General features: G+C 41.6%; 1 non-coding gene across 1 annotated transcript; it reads left to right on the top strand.

Annotated features, from left to right (window-relative positions):
• Positions 1–13,324: 13,324 nt before the first annotated feature.
• On the top strand, positions 13,325–13,418 carry trnai-uau (transfer RNA isoleucine (anticodon UAU)). Its single transcript has 2 exons — positions 13,325–13,362; positions 13,383–13,418. It is a non-coding gene; the product is annotated as a tRNA-Ile (tRNA).
• Positions 13,419–16,947: the final 3,529 nt, after the last annotated feature.

The following is a 16,947-nucleotide window of genomic DNA, read 5'->3' as shown; positions in this document are numbered from 1 at the left end:
AGTATTAAAACAACGCCATAACTGCTCGACTTACAGTCGCTTTCCTGGTTCAGGCTTTGTAAAATGACATGATCAGTGGAGTCATGCCACGGTTGTGAGTTCAAGCCTCACCTGGAGCAGCCCGGTTTTCTGTCTTGACAGGTAAACAGTGTTTTGTGTTATTTGCTAAATGGAGAGAGGATTCTGTGTTAATTGTGCTCCTCCTGGGAGAGGTCAAGATGAGAAGTTCACGAGGCTGGTGGTAAATATCCTGTCCAGGAATACCGGGGCTGTAGGGGGTCAGATCTATAGATGTAGTAAATACATCAGTGGAGACGGTGTGTCTGCTCTCTGTGAGAGAGCCGGGCGGAAAGAATAATCTGTGGTCTGGGAAGAAGAGACCCTCGTTGGAAGAGTGGCGCTCCTCACAAGAGAGAATGAATAAAATCGTTTTCAGGGACGCTGATTGTTCTCTTTGGGTGAATTAAAAGCACTTGTCACAAGTGACCTCGTGGTGCAACAGTAGGGCGTCTGACTCCAGATCAGAAGGTTGCGTGTTCAAATCACGTCGAGGTCAGCTGAGGAGTTTGCAGGTGCTGCTGGTGCCGACCCTGGAGATTACACCACGTAGTCGGGTTTTATCTGTACACCACATAGGTAATCTGAATGAAATAACAGCGCAGTACAGAACACCCAGTCAGGAGCTTATGCAGCGAATCATCTTGAACACGACAAGAGGAAAGACACACTGCATATCCGCAAAACATCACGTCTGGCTTTAGAGACAGTAACATCAGAGAATGGAAGTTTCAGACCTCTTTATTATTACAGGTTCAAGCAAACCTAAAAGTTAGGGAGTGTTTGGTCACATTTGTATGAAAAATTGTCTGAAGCCTGTAATTATAATTTGCCCTTTTTTATTGTGGTTGAAACTCCCATGTACTAACACCTTACAGTATATTCATGTTTACTTAAATGACTAACGCTATTGGACATTAGCGTCCTTGTTTTGTAATGATTTGCTATTGCATGCAGGAAAAAAAGGAAACCAGACCCAACGTTTGCTTTCAGGTGCGGTTCATTTACATAACGGACATCTATTTCTGAGGAGCCTGATTTAAAATCACACAACACCGATAGAAGTCGAATCGACAATCGTATAAACCGAAATCAGACACGTTATCCATTAAACCATTTGCCCGTCACATAACTGAATTGCACATGGTGAGTTCAGCGCCGCTACTAGTAATACACCACCCCATCTAAAATTTCTAAGTGAGAAACGTTTTTTACATTTTTATCAGTTTTAAAAAATCTCACTTTTAAACAGAGAAAACGTTTATGTGTCGCTCTGAAATTCTGATTGATTTAGAATTCAAAGAAAAAAGTGTTTTCTTCCACAATGCCGTGAAATTATCACGTCTTTCACTCTACTTCTCTTTTGTAGTAAAGCAGACCTTGCTGGGTGAGTATTTGCTCTGGTAAATTAGGTCGCGGATCATGTTAACTCACTTCTGCTAAACACAACATTTCCTTGTACACGAGAGTGTGTCTTTATACAGCTGTTAAACAAAGGGCTGGTGGTCAGGGACGCGCTTCGGATTGTTTCGATGTAAACATAATCTCCGCTAAAAGCCCTCTTGAACTTTGCAGGAAATGTGCGTGTTTTAAACCATTTTCACGTGTGGAATTTTATCTTCAGCTGGCTGTAGTTAGAATGCCTTATACACCCGTTGTGTATCCTTAGCATAAATATTTTAAAATTATAACACAGAGTTGTTGGAGAGCTTGACAATCCTTGACAATCATTATTAAATGAGCACAGTACAAATGTACATTGATATTTTTGTTGTATGTCCCTTAATTTTAAAATATATAAACATAATTGTGCTGATATGGATGTTTATTTGAAGGATTTGAGGAATCTATAAAGGATCTGAGAACAACCAAAGAAACATTTGGGCATCTGCATATTTGTAAAGATTAAAGAGCACCGTAAGTGTGAAGTTTGCACACACGAGAGAAGAAATCAGTTTCAATGCACGTCATTAAACTGATGGTATGCTTATCAATCGTGCATAAAACGTGTATAGCAGAAGATGGCTTTGATCCATCGATCTTTGGGTTATGGGCCCGGCACGCTTCTGCTGCGCCACTCAGCTTTGTTTAACACAACTGCTTTTGCACCTGAGATGAAAAGTTTCAACGGTAAACGCAGACGTCACTGAGCACTTGGTCTTTTGTAGTACAAATCATCACACGCTGCTCTACATGGGCGTGTCTTCAAGATCGTTGAGAACCAAAGCTTCTGCCTTCCTGGCTACTGATTCTTTCTTCGTTAATTCCCAAATCTTCAATGAGAATCAGTGAAACGAAAACCAAACACATGAACACACTCGCGTCCTAGCGTGAAAGAAAAATGATGGAAGCGTTTGAGAAATAACGAGTAGTCTGAACAGCTCCAGCCTATCAACTGCTCTACAAAGTGATCGCTATCTCCACACCCAGTTTATAACACTGAAAATGATTCAGGAAGCATAGCAAAGGTCTAAAACCAGTGGTTGAAAAGCGTCTAGATACATAAAATGACAATTTCTCAAAAGTAAAATCTTCATCTTTTAAATATTGTCATCCATATATTTTCGTTTTTCTCTTTTTTACATAACACGCTTTCGAGAAATAAACTGTCTTGTAATGAAGGCTGCATTAGAAAATGTGTATCTAAATTAAAATCGGGTTTATTACTTCTGCGTTTTTCAGCTTTCTTAGCGCTTGGGTCTCGATTCAGATATTGCAATGAAAGCAACAGGGGAGTAAGTTTTCCTTTTCTAAATCAAAGGTGATCTGCTCACAAGGAAGTATAAAAACTTCAGCGTTTACGTTTTGAAGACCGCAAATTGTCGAAACAATATTGCTTCATAAGCTAATAAGTAACGTTTCTGAGCACGCATTGTATTACTAATGCTGTTATTAATTTAAAAAAAAGCTTAAATTCACATTATGGAATTTGGACGGCTCAAAGTAGTCTATTCCTTGTACAACTTTACTTGCCCGCTGAGTAGAGTTAAAAGCAACGGCAGCAGAAGTAGCAGTAATAGCAACAACGTGGTTAGAGTGTCACAATACACTCTATGAAAGAATTGCGGCTTCAGATCGTTTTGTTCTGTTGAAGCTGCCTACAGGCTCCGATTTGCTGACATTGGCTGTGATCTTTTTCATGAAATTCTTCACATATTTGAAATATTTAATTCGGGTTCGCCTAATGCACGGTGCAAACAGTACCTGCAGCAGGATGCTGTGGCACATGAAGTCGTTTTGTTTATCGGTTGTAAGGACTGAGGAGCGTACTACAAATCGAGGAAGCGAAAAGAAAATTAATCAGGAGTCACTTTATGGATTGTTAATCCATTGTGCTCTGCTCGTCTTGGTTCAAATCCCGTCCTTGTCATGGTTAAGGCCTGAGACGTGTGTTTTTTCTAAACGGTGTTTGCATTTGTTTCCTCTTTTACTCCTGTAAACTCAGGATTTTTTTTCCTTGGTGGCAACAATACGCTTCTGCAATACAGTAAATCGTAGACTCCGCTTTCAAATTAGCTGCACCAGGCATTCGGATACAGAAAAACACAGGGATTTAAAATTCAGGAATATGAATGGCCAATTGCTTACAGCTAGGGTTTTTACGTTTTCTTATTTAGCGATTTGTGTATCAATCTTTTAACAATTCATTAAAATGCTAACAATATGTAAAATCAAAACAACAGCACCGTTAAATGCTGGGGAGACAGGTAGTTTTTTTTTCCAATCAGATGCCAATCTCTAATGCTGTGTGTGAGAGCTTACTGTACATACCTTTCCTTTTCTCACATTTTCTGACAACTATTCCAAAGGGGCACCCTGTCAGCTCCTAATACTTTTTAAACGTCTGCCTGCATGTTTGATTATTGTCGTTTTATTTAGGAAAAGTTCAATATTGATCATAACTAAAGACAATTAGGATCACGAATAAAAAGAGGGCTGAAGATGCGAGTCGCTCTTGAATCAGAGCTGGGCGACACGGGCTTCTGTTCTGATATGATTGTACGAGAAGCAGGAGGAATCTCTTCTCTCCTATGGAGCATGAGCTGAATCAGGAGTGAGACATTTCGTATGCTCGTGCATATGTCAACGCCTGACCTACATCGTAAAACTAAAACTAAATTAAAAGCTAACATTAAGTTGTCAAAGACATTCATTTATATACAAACAAGAGACAGACATAGTAATGATTCTACATTAACTTGTCCTACACTGATCAGACTAATTGAAATGTATGAAAGCCCGTTTCCGCCAGGGAGTTACAAAAAAACGTGCTATGGTATCGCAGAATTCCAACTAAGTAACTCAGAATTGCGACTTAGTAACTCACAACTCCGACTTCATATCTCACATTTGCAACTTCGAAATAGCCCATATTTAATTGTCTGTCATTTTGTTATTGTGACGGATTCGGGTTCTAGGGTTTGTACCCTCGCTGCTCCCACTCTAGCTCGTGCCTTACTGCATTGGCTCGAGCCCAGGTCTTGCCAGCTGAGCTAAAGAACACTTTCTTTAGTCCCGGCGGCCAGCATCCCTGTTATGCGCAGGGGAGAGCGGTGCCCTCATCACTGCAACCAGATCGTACAAATTGTATGTCGCAAAGGAACAAGTAATAGGTTTATTCCATGATGAAAAAAAGAAATAATAATAATAATTACATTATTTTGTATGGAATCCCATTTTCGCCAGTGAGGCTTCCATAGTACCCGGATGGAATAGTGGCCGGTGGGCTTTTTTAAAAAAATATATTGAAACACCAGAAATACAAAAACGGAGACAGAATATGAAATAAGATACAGAAATAGACACTTCACATCCAGAGGAATTCACAATTATTAAATCTGAAACTTATAAAAAATAAACTCCTCTTTACCTCAGCTAGCAAGGCCTGGGTTCGAGCCAATACAGTGAGGCACGAAGCAGGGTGGGAGCGGCGAGGGCACAAGAATCCGTTACAGTAACAAAAGGACAGACAATGAAATATGGGCTATTTCAAAGTCGCAAATGTGAGATATAAAGTCAAAATTCTGAGTTTTTAGGTCGCAATTCTGAGATTCTAAGTCACAATTCTGAGATACCATAGTGCGTTTTTTTTTTTACTCCCTGGCGGAAACACCGGGGTAAAGTTAACTTGAAGTTCGAAAACGATTTTGGCACGCCTGTAGCGCTTTCACGAAATCTCTTAGAGTTACAAAAACACTTGCTTTGTGTATAAAATACATTGTGGATGCTTTCTCAGCCTTTACTTTTTCGTTTTTATGACATTTTTTTGACCAAGCACGAATATGCTTTTGTCCATATCTCCGCAATGGAAGCACAGAACGCCTTCAAACCAAAAGCATTTTAAAGACCACGACTTGTGGATATTTCCACAGCCTTTACATCAAACTATCGGTGAGCTAATTATCTTTTTTTAAACCTCCTGTTTTTCATCGATGCGTAATTACGCACGAACTGGAACCCGGGGGACCGCTGTGTGCACACGTTCACAACGCGAGAAATACTGTTCAATACGGCTTCATGCGAAAAACCCGTATATGACCATAGGAAGCAGAACAGCGCAGTCTCCCATTACCCAGACTGTAAGCACGGGAATAAAGCTTTGTTTGATTTCTGAAACCCTTCCTTTACGCCCTGTTTTCATTCAGGTAAGGGTCAACTATATTCACAATACTACTGACAGCAGGAAGATTAAAATATTCTTTTCTCAGCAGCTTATTAAAAACAGCTCCCATGATGTTCAAACCGATTTTTTACACAGAACACTGACAGCTTTGTGTTCTGAATCTCTTTTTCTCTTGCTTTTATTTAATGTGGCACAATGCACTGGTTCACAAACCAATAGCATTTAAACCACAGCACCCACAATGCTGCAGGTAAGTGTTTTGCACACTAAGCAGGTCATCTGACTATTCCCAGCTTTGTTTTGGGTTATGGAACCTTTATTTTTTTATGATTTTCTGAAGATAACACTACAGGTGGGATGGGTGGGTTGTCTTCATGGCTCAATAGCATTTCAAATACAGCACCCACACTGCTGAAACCAAGTGTTTTACACACCAGACAGGCCCCCGAACCTCATACAACCTTACTGTGGCTGTGGCCCCTTTCTTTATTTTGTAATGAGTTTCTGAAGATAACACTACAGGTAATACACTGGGACGGGTGGGTCGTCTTCATGGCTCAATAGCATTTCAAATACAGCACCCACTCTGCTGAAACCAAGTGTTTTACACACCAGACAGGCCCCCGGACCTCGTACAACCTTGCTGTGGCTGTGGCCCCTTTCTTTAATTTTTTTATGATTTTCTGAAGATTACACTACAGGTAATACACTGGGACAGGTGGGTCGTCTTCATGGCTCAATAGCATTTCAAATACAGCACCCACTCTGCTGAAACCAAGTGTTTTACACACCAGACAGGCCCCCGGACCTCGTACAACCTTGCTGTGGCTGTGGCCCCTTTCTTTAATTTTTTATGATTTTCTGAAGATTACACTACAGGTAATACACTGGGACAGATGGGTCGTCTTCATGGCTCAATAGCATTTCAAATACAGCACCCACTCTGCTGAAACCAAGTGTTTTACACACCAGACAGGCCCCCTAACTTTATATAACCTTGCTGTGGCTGTGGCCCCTTTCTTTATTTTTTTATGATTTTCTGAAGATAACTGTAACGCTGCTCTGTAGAGGTGAAAAGGATCCAATGCAGATGCAGGAGTCGCAGGGAGGTAAGTAAACGTACCGAGCAAATCCAGGAGCTGAGTCGTAGTCCGAAGGCGAAGGTGAGTCGAGAACCGGTAAAGGCACTGGTGGCGAACAATCCAAAACGTGAGACAGAATCGTAGTCGAAAAGAGAGCTACAGGGTCAAATCCAAAACAGGCAATGATAGCAAACAATCCAAGGGGCGAGACGAGATCCGAAGTCCGAAGGCAAAAGGTGCAGGCAGAATTCCAGGAAGGCAAAAGAGGGGTAAGAACGCTAGGCTGAGCAACAAGTAGAGAACTCAATACCGAGCAACGGGAATCAGGTACGAATGGTATAAATAACCCGGCGTGCCGCACGGTAGAGCAATTGCAGGTGTGTTAACTCGTGCGGCGGCGCTTGTTAGTAGTAATCCGCTGCTGGTGCTGATTGGCTCGCTTACGTGTTGATCTCCGCTGGCTGGTGGTCGTGACAATAACACTACATGTAATACACTGGGACAGGTGGGTCATCTTCATGGCTCAATAGCATTTCAAATACAACAGCCACACTGCTGAAACCAGGTGTTTTACACACCAGACAGCCCCCAGAACCTTATACAACCTTGCTGTGGTTGTGGCCCCTTTCTTTATTTTTTTATGAGTTTTTCAATATGGCACCATTAGACAGGCGGTACATGGGGATAGTACATCGTGCTCTTCACGAGTCAATAGCCCTTCAAGCACAACAGCCACAGTGCTGCAACCAGGTGTCTTACACCAGACATTTCCCCTAACCTTATACAACCTCGCTTTGAGTTGTGGAACATTTATTTATTTTTTAATTGTTTTTTTGACTGTAATCAAGTGTTGTGCTCACTAGGCAGGCCTCCTGACCTTTCACAGTCATGCTTTGTTGTGTGCAACTTTAATTATCTTTTTAGGATTTTTTGAACATGGCAACTTCCACCGAGACGGGTGGGGGGTGTGGGGGTGCTCTTCAATAGCTTTTTCATCTATACACACAAACGGATGTAACCAAGACACTCAGAACCTGTCACGCAGGGGCTGACTGCTGAGGATAGGGATCCAATGCGGTGCCCTTGGTAGGGTTGGCGCGAGACGCAGGCGTAGTCGGAATAAACAGGCAGGGGCCCGAGTCCGGGAAGGCGTAGAAGTTGCGTCGGTAGGCAGAGGCGTAAATGAAGAGACAGGCTGGGGTCAGGATCCGAGAAAGCGTAAAACAGGCGAAGGTACAAAATCGAGTGGCTAAAGCAGTTGTCGGAAAACCGGGGTCGAGGTCCAGGGGAGAAGTCATAGTAAGGCAAAGGCGTAGTTAGAAGGTAAGCTCCAGGAGAGAATCTCAATCGTGAGCAATGACCGGGGGACAGATGAGGGTTTAAGTAGAGGACTGATTGACATGTGCACGTTTGGTATGGGGAGAGCTCGAGGGAATGCGGGAGCGCTTGCCTGCGTGGGGGAGATTCATGACAGAACCAACAGAATCAACCTGAACTCATAGAAAAACAAGAATGCCCCCGAGACACCTGAATCCCCCTCCTGGACCACTCTGGTATCAACACCCCCAAACCCATCCATACCAGCTAACAAGATTCAGAATCGGTGCAACCCTCCAACCTGGACCAAGAGCAGGATGGGACAAGAACCTGCACCACACTACGTACACAGGTTTGTATTTTTGGCTGAAGATGAAAATGTCTAACATAGATTGTTTTGGTTCTAGCAAACAATAAAAATAGTTGTTAAAATCCAAACACACATAATGAGATCACTCTCTGTCAGTATGTGTAACATTCTGGGTCTGGGCTCCTCTGTATTTGGGCTAAAGAGAGTTCAACAACATTTATTAAATGCACTGACATCATAATCTGACAAGATCCATTGTTTAGGGGAGACTTGACCACCCACTGTCCCCCTGGTATCGTGAAGCTCATTGTCCTTTAGCTTTCCAAAACCAGAATCACTTGGGACTCCGGGGGGATCGGTGTATGCAAAATATGAATTCCTTATGCAAGAAATTGTATATGGTCAATATAGCGATCATATCTTATCAGCAGATGGTAATCTCCAAGGAACAAGTAATAGGTTTATTCCACGCTGAAAAATGATCAAATGATTGATGAACCCAAGTGATTTGAAAGAAATGTTAAACAACTCAAAGCGAGGTTGTATAAGGTTAGGGGAGCTGTCTGGTGTGTAAAACACCTGGTTGCAGCACTGTGGCTGTTGTGCTTGAAGAGCTATTGACTCATGAATAGCACCCCCCAATCCCCATGTACCGCCTGTAATGGTGCCCTAATGGTGCCATATTAAAAAACTAAAATTCTTATTAAAAAAATAAAGAAAGGGGCCACAACCACAGAAAGGTTGTATAAGGTTCTGGGGGCTGTCTGGTGTGTAAAACACTTGGTTTCAGCAGTGTGGGTGCTGTATTTGAAATGCTATTGAGCCATGAAGACGACCCACCTATCCCAGTGTATTACCTGTAGTGTTATCTTCAAAAAATCATAAAAAATTTAAGAAAGGGGCCACAGCCACAGCAAGGTTGTACGAGGTTCGGGGGCCTGTCTGGTGTGTAAAACACTTGGTTTCAGCAGTGTGGGTGCTGTATTTGAAATGCTATTGAGCCATGAAGACGACCCACCTATCCCAGTGTATTACCTGTAGTGTTATCTTCAAAAAATCATAAAAAATTTAAGAAAGGGGCCACAGCCACAGCAAGGTTGTACGAGGTTCGGGGGCCTGTCTGGTGTGTAAAACACTTGGTTTCAGCAGTGTGGGTGCTGTATTTGAAATGCTATTGAGCCATGAAGACGACCCACCTATCCCAGTGTATTGCCTGTAGTGTTATCTTCAAAAAATCATAAAAAAATTAAAGAAAGGGGCCACAGCCACAGCAAGGTTGTACGAGGTTCGGGGGCCTGTCTGATGTGTAAAACACTTGGGTACAGCAGTGTGGGTGCTGTATTTGAAATGCTATTGAGCCATGAAGTTGACCCACCTGTCCCAGTGTATTACCTGTAGTGTTATCTTCAGAAAATCCTAAAAAATATAAAGAAAGGTTCCACAACCCAAAACAAAGCTGGGAAAAGTCAGAGGACCTGCTTAGTGTGCAAAACACTTGCAGCATTGTGGGTGCTGTGGTTTAAATGCTATTGGTTTGTGAACAGAATACCCATATCCCAGTGCATTGTGCCATATTAAATAAAAGCATGAGAAAAAGAGATTCAGAATGCAAAGCTGTGTCAGTGTTCTGTGTAAAAACTCGGTTTGAACATCATGGGAGCTGTTTTTAATAAGCTGCTGAGTAAAGAATATTTTAATCTTCCTGCTGTCAGTAGTATTTTCAATATAGTTGACCCTTACCTGAATGAAAACAGGGCGTAAAGGAAGGGTTTCAGAAATCAAACAAAGCTTTATTCCCGTGCTTACAGTCTGGGTAATGGGAGACTGCGCTGTTCTGCTTCCTATGGTCATATACGGGTTTTTCGCACGAAGCCGTATTGAACAGTATTTCTCGCGTTGTGAACGTGTGCACACAGCGGTCCCCCGGGTTCCAGTTCGTGCGTAATTACGCATCGATGAAAAACCGGAGGTGTAAAAAAAGATAATTAGCTCACTGATAGTTTGATGTAAAGAGTGTGGAAATATCCACAAGTCGTGGTCTTTAAAATGCTTTTGGTTTGACGGCGTTCTGTGCTTCCATTGCGAAGATATGGATAAAAGAATATTCGTGCTTGGTCAAAAAAATGTCATAAAAACGAAAAAGTAAAGGCTGAGAAAGCATCCACAATGTATTTTATACACAAAACAAGCATTCTCGCAACTCTAAGAGGTTTCGTGAAAGCGCTACAGGCGTGCCAAAATCGTTTTCGAACTTCGAGCTAACTTTACCCCTGTCTTCTTTCAAGCCTATGAACTGACCCCCTTTTTATTTTCATTTTCAAACTTCAGAACCGAATAACAAAAAGGTTTCATGTGTGACAGCATTCGGTTGCAAATACCGTTTCCACGATGTATTCAGCGACGGGAATGAAATATTTTAGTGCTGGCTCAAATGCGAGGAATTTCAGAAAAACCCGGAAAAGCAACGCTTGTAGTAAATGACAAATTTAAAGCGTGTAGTCAGCATGAACAGAACAACGCAATGCTCTGTAAAAACGATCTGAAGCAGCAATTACTCTTTTATCTCGGGCAGTTCATTCCGATACGATGTTTCCGCAGAATAAATGAAATGCCGAACTCCAAACATGTTGTTGCCATTATTGTTACTCCTGCTGCTGTAGTTTTAAGCTTTAATCAGTGGGTATGTAATGTTGTAAAGGGGCTGGACTACTTTGTTCCATCAAAATTCCATTATGTGAATTTATGCTTTTTTTAATATAAGCATTAACAATACAATGCGTGCTCAAAAACCGTTACTTATTAGCTTAAGAAGCGGCAGTGTTTTGACAAAGTGTGGTATTCGAACAGTAAATGCTGAAGTGTTTAATACTTGCTTGTGAGCAGATCTCCCTCGATTTAGACAAACTCTTGTTCGGCCGATGTGGAAAGAAAGCTGAATTTCGCTGGGTACTGGGTATCACTGTTACGCCATCAGGTCATGCTAGAAGGATTGGGGGATCAAATTGACACAGAGGGACCCGATGTGGGGGCTGAACCCACAGTTCTGAGATTAAGAGATTCTTGCTCTATGGACTGCGCCTATATAACTCTTATGCTCCAGCAGTAATGTTTCTGGGTGTGGATGAACATGACATAATAGACTGACAGTAGGAACACGTGGCCCACAGGCAGTGACAGTATCGCTATATTTGGCTGCAGTATATTGTGTTGAGAGCAGCAATAACTTTCCTGCAGAGATGGGAGTGCCTTTAATACAGCTCTTTCAATCAGACAGAGTAACAGGAATTGACCTAAAGTTTCGGCTGTGGATCCATCTCCACATGGGGGAAAGAGACAGTAAAATAGCGATGAAGAAACAAAAAGATTTGTGCTCGCTGCAAAGTAGGAAAGAGGTGGTCAGACACATAAAACAGCTTGGTGATAATTTGCAGCGACAGTTTTATGTTATTTAGTACACGGATTTGTTCCTTAAGATGTGTAATTTGTATGTTGGTTGTATGAGAACAGTTTCTTCTAAAGTCCTGTCAATTGACAGTGGAGAGCTAGCTGGTGCACATCTTCAAGAAGACTCTCTTTAAGGCGATTACAAGTTTCTCAAACAAATCTGTGTCATATTTTTAAAATAGTTTAGCTAATGAGCAACGAGAGTATAAATGAATTCTCCCACCCTCCATTCGAAGATAAAACTCCATGTGCGAGTCTAAGTTTCCTTGAAGCTACTGATGTTCGTCATTATTGGACATTCCCGGTGATATTGACTAAGAAGCTCAATTTTTACGTGTTGTAGTTCAACATGTGCAAAACATTCGTATCCCCTGCAAATATCGGCAAGGTCAGTGATATTCTCAACAATTTGTGCCATTGCAATTCTTGCAATTCGTGCCATACTTTTTCGAAATGTATCCTGACATCCCAGGATCAGAGGGTCATATTTAAAAAACTGGTGCATTAAAATTTCTTGTACTTCAGGATTTTGATAGTCTGTTACATTGTCTTTCACACATCGGTGTCAGAACTGTGAGACATTTTCATAATCGGGGGGAAGGCCGTAGCAATAAGCAGAAAGTACAGTCACCTTTTCCCAGTGTAAGTCCGTGTTGTGGTGAGTTTTTAAAATTGGTTTGCGATTTTCTGAAATCTATTCCATACAAAAATATAATTTGGACAGTCGCTATTTATTTGGATATTCCTTTTCAGTAAAGATGTCTACAGTATTCCAGCCGGATTAGTACTGATCGAAGAGAGCCATCTACAGGCGAAAGGCGACATAACATCACAGCAGCACCATTTAAGGTGGAACGAAAAACACGCATAAGAAGCTGGCGAATAAGAAGCCAACTTAAGCCTCGTAGCAGACCCTTGGAGGCACGCTCAAAATAATCATCTTTCCTAGTACTTCAGAGTCATATTTAGATCGCTTTACTACAATTTTATTTGATTGATTGGAGATGTGAAGCCATCGAGCCTGTACTGCACTTTCACATTGAAATTGAAGCCATTTCTCATGCTTTCTCTCAGTTTCGGGGCTGCAATTGAGTGTAAAGGAGGCGACTTGAAATTGAAACGTGTAATCACCTTACAGAGGGTCTTCACGACGGGGTGCGTCAGCTAGTTCTCCATTATTGTCAGTTTACCGGACTTCTGAAGAAACCTATCTACAGCGAAGATACAAACTGCACAGTTTAAGGCACATGAAGATAAATCTGTTTGCTGATTGACTCAAAAACTGTCGATACAAATAATCTGCCAGGCTGATTTACTTGTCTGACCACCTCCCTCAGTTCCCCTTTGCTGTTAGCACAATTCTTTCAGTTTCTTTTCTTGTATTTTCCTTGCTATTTTAGTGTTCCCCATGTATAGATGGATCCACAACCGAAACCGTTTTCACCCTGTGTTTCTGCAGCGTCAGTCTGTATGAAGAACACAAGATGCACAGCTCCAGTGGCACAATCGGTCAGTGCGTGGTACTTATACAGCAGTGCACAGCACAGTCATGCCGAGGTTGTGAGTTCAAGCCTCACCTGGAGCAGTGTCTTTAGCTACTGAGAGCAACTGTCGAGTTTAGATACTCTTAGGTATTTGATGGAGATAAATTAACATCAAACGAACAAGTAAAGATTTATTTCGAGTCACAATCAAAGAAGGCTCCACAGCTGAAACGTTGTGTTTACTTCTATTTTCAGCATGGAATAAACCTATACTTTTCCATTTGCAGCCCACGCATGCTGTGATGCAGCTCCCTACTTAAATTACAGCTGTGTACCTCCAGTTGACCTGTACACAAATATATGAGAGAGGTCTACTGAGACAAGAGGAGCACTGAAGACTTGATAAAGTTCTGCATTAGATTCTGTGTTTATGTTGTTCCCCAGATTTGTTTTTAATGTTCTTTCTCTTTTGAAGTTGTTGCGTTTGGTTTTTTTTCTGATTGGTAGCTACAACGGGTCAGTTGCAACAAACTGGCTGCTGAAATTTGTCAGCAGCTCTGTAGCAAACCTGTTCTCAATTGCAACAAACCTAAAATAACAGCTGCTCCCCATTAGATGTTACTAAAGTAGGAGACTAAGCAGACGAAGTGGAACAATAGATTACATTGGAACTGTCCTGAATGTAGTGGAAATAATATCGTCATTAAGTAATGAACAATTGCTTTCCAGACACTACAATTATTCACAAGGAATTTTATCAATACATATTTTATTAATAAAAGTGTAATATCTTAATAATGAAGTTTAAAGTTATCTATATTAGTAGCTGTATTACAGGTAATGCATGCACAGACTTTATTATACTATAATGAATTTTCAGGTATCCCGGGGAGAGAACTGAAATGAAGGAAATACATATTTAAAAGGGGTGTAAGTCTTAAATGTGTTCGTTCACATAGGGGTGTTAATTGAATAGATTTGTTGTAATATTATTTGACTCTACACTTCTGTTTCTCAGGAGACAGCATTAATATTGGGGATTTGCGGATACAGATAATAAGTTGTACTATACAGGCAAATGTATGGTTACCTTAATGAAAAAAACTCTTATCATTAACCTTTTCAACATTATTATTTAAGACAGTCTTTCAGAACAGTATTCTCGTATTAGTGGCTATAGTCTAATGATAACGGTGGTGAAACAGGTGAAATGTGCGGAAAGAATTGGAGATGGAACAGGAGACTCATCCAGTCGATAGAAAGCTTGGGTAGGACTGCACAAACACCGTGCCAGTGCTTAGTAGCGTCATTTAAAAATAATACGTGGTTTAACAATATCAACTGCTCTTCTGTGAGCTCAGCTCCACTACTAGTAATACATTGCCCAAATTTTCAAATTAGATACATGTGTTTTCTACATGTATGTAATTGGTACTTTTTTTGTTTTAACTGATTTAAAATATAATCTTTATAAAACAGACAAAGGGTTTATGTGTCGCGCTGAAATTCACACACAAGTAAGGAAAGATATCGCGCTTAGGAAGAAATCCAGAGTGGAGACGCCGGCGATTGAAAACAACCACATACAGCCTGTATGTGCTCTACCACTGAACTAAACTTCTGACAACTACTGTATCATTATCTGCAGCATTTTCTTTTAGGAAGAGTGAGGAGTCTACAGGCCTAGAAAATAAGACAACTAAGTGAAAGATACATTTTCACTTTTTGATTAAAGAACATAAAAAACACCTTTCTTCCAGCCAGATTCAAACCAGAGAGCAAAGAGTTCCCAGCTGTTTCCACTATATTCCTCCGCTCGTACAACTGAGTTATCGAAAACACAGGAAGCCCACCTTTTGTCTTACATAAAGCACAATGTAGTGCAGTGGTCCTATTTATTTAAATCCCAGTTCGAAATCAAATCTCATTCCCATAGTCCTGTTTAGTTTGAATTTAAGCAGTTGTAGCAGCAATACTTGGTAATAAGACAGAATTAAGCGTTGCTGTGCTTTCCTAAATGAGGCCCCATCTCACTCTCCATCTCTGTGGTGCAGCCACAGAGAAAGTATTCATGCAGGCTGATTTAAGATATTTTCTTTTGATAAGGGACAGCTCCCAAACGGGGATGCACTTAGCTTAGCCTGGCTATTATGATCAATGGTCATCCATTGGTGCCTATCTGTCTAGGGAGTGCCGAATGGACATCTGGACTGCATTCCTAAGTGTCAAGAGTAAGTGACTCATATCTCACCGTGATCAACCAATCAGGGATTGGCAGGGCGTGGTAACACCACGTGGGTCTCCAATGCCCGCCAAAATCTCAACCAATCAGCACACATCTGTGTCTTGGTTAAAAAGGGAGCGCAACCTCAGATCGGGGCTCTCCTTGGCCATTTTCGCACATCCTCAGAGACAATCACATGATAACTGCTGTTGTCTGCACTGGGACTTGGACTTTGTTCTAAGCGCGAGGCCGAGGATCCCGTACGTACTCAGAATTCTACCAACGTGAATGCTCCGCTTGATCAACGGCAGCCTACAGTTGGACCCTCGTCGACAACCTGAATAGCTTATTCAGTAGCAGCGCTGGTCCGGGAACGAACCAGCTTCTTCCCGGGCAAAAGAGTGACTTGTGCGGACTTGCGGTCACACTCTGTGCATAGATACTTTCTACTAGCCAGCCGGACTGCTGGTAGATCCCCTCGGAGCAACGACTGCCCTGCGCATCGCAGTTAGATTCCTCCGCCCGTCCAACTCCGAGCTGCACCTCTACTGGTTGGCCGGTAGCCAGAGGATGCCGGGACAACGCCCATTGGACAACCACTGGAACCAAGGCTGCAACAGAGCCTGTCAGCTGGTTTGGTGTTCGTGCCGGGAAATTCCAAATCCATACACAGTGGATAAGTAAACCCCATGTCCTACATTGCGTCTCGAGAATTCAATTGTACCTCAACACAAGTTGTTATCAATTTAATTCACGAGTATTGCATTTACTTCCGAGTTTAGAGTAACAGGGGAAATAACACTGATTAGCGATTTGGTAACCGAACGATATATATTGACATATATTCTCTGTTGTGTATCTCTTTGTGTTTGCATCTCTTCGAGATTATATTCCTTGTATATTGATAATCCTCACAGTAAGGTCTGCCGCTTGTATCCAGGCAGACTGGTATATGTTTGGTGCACAATTTATATTAATAACTGTATCTCGTGTATTGAACATGTATGTGTGCGTTGTTAGTTGTTCTGACGATTGATTTTCTAAAAACCACAGCGAACCACCTCGTGATTACTGCTACAATGAATAATTGTCTCAGTAAACCCATCAAACCTCTACACAGCTAAGGAAGAGTAGCTCGGAAAATACCCAACTCAACAAGCGAGCGCGTTGGTTGCTCTTGCTCTTAGTGCAAGGAGCTGTTTTTTATTTCGCATTCATCATTATTAACCAGAAACAGCTGCACAACTGGTCGCATTTGTGATTATGTCACTTCTCTGCTTCAGCAAGGTCAATAAAAGACTCTGAAAGTAGTAGAGAAAAACTGAATTAAAATCATATTAGCAATTCTGAGCGATATCTGCATACAGGCAATCCAACAAGAACGTTGAAATCTTTGAATATCATCT

Source organism: Lepisosteus oculatus, chromosome 14 (assembly GCF_040954835.1).
Source record: "Lepisosteus oculatus isolate fLepOcu1 chromosome 14, fLepOcu1.hap2, whole genome shotgun sequence".
Lineage (NCBI taxonomy): Eukaryota > Metazoa > Chordata > Actinopteri > Semionotiformes > Lepisosteidae > Lepisosteus > Lepisosteus oculatus.
The sequence above is the reverse complement of the archived record's forward strand: the minus strand, read 5'-3'. Positions and strand labels throughout refer to the sequence as shown.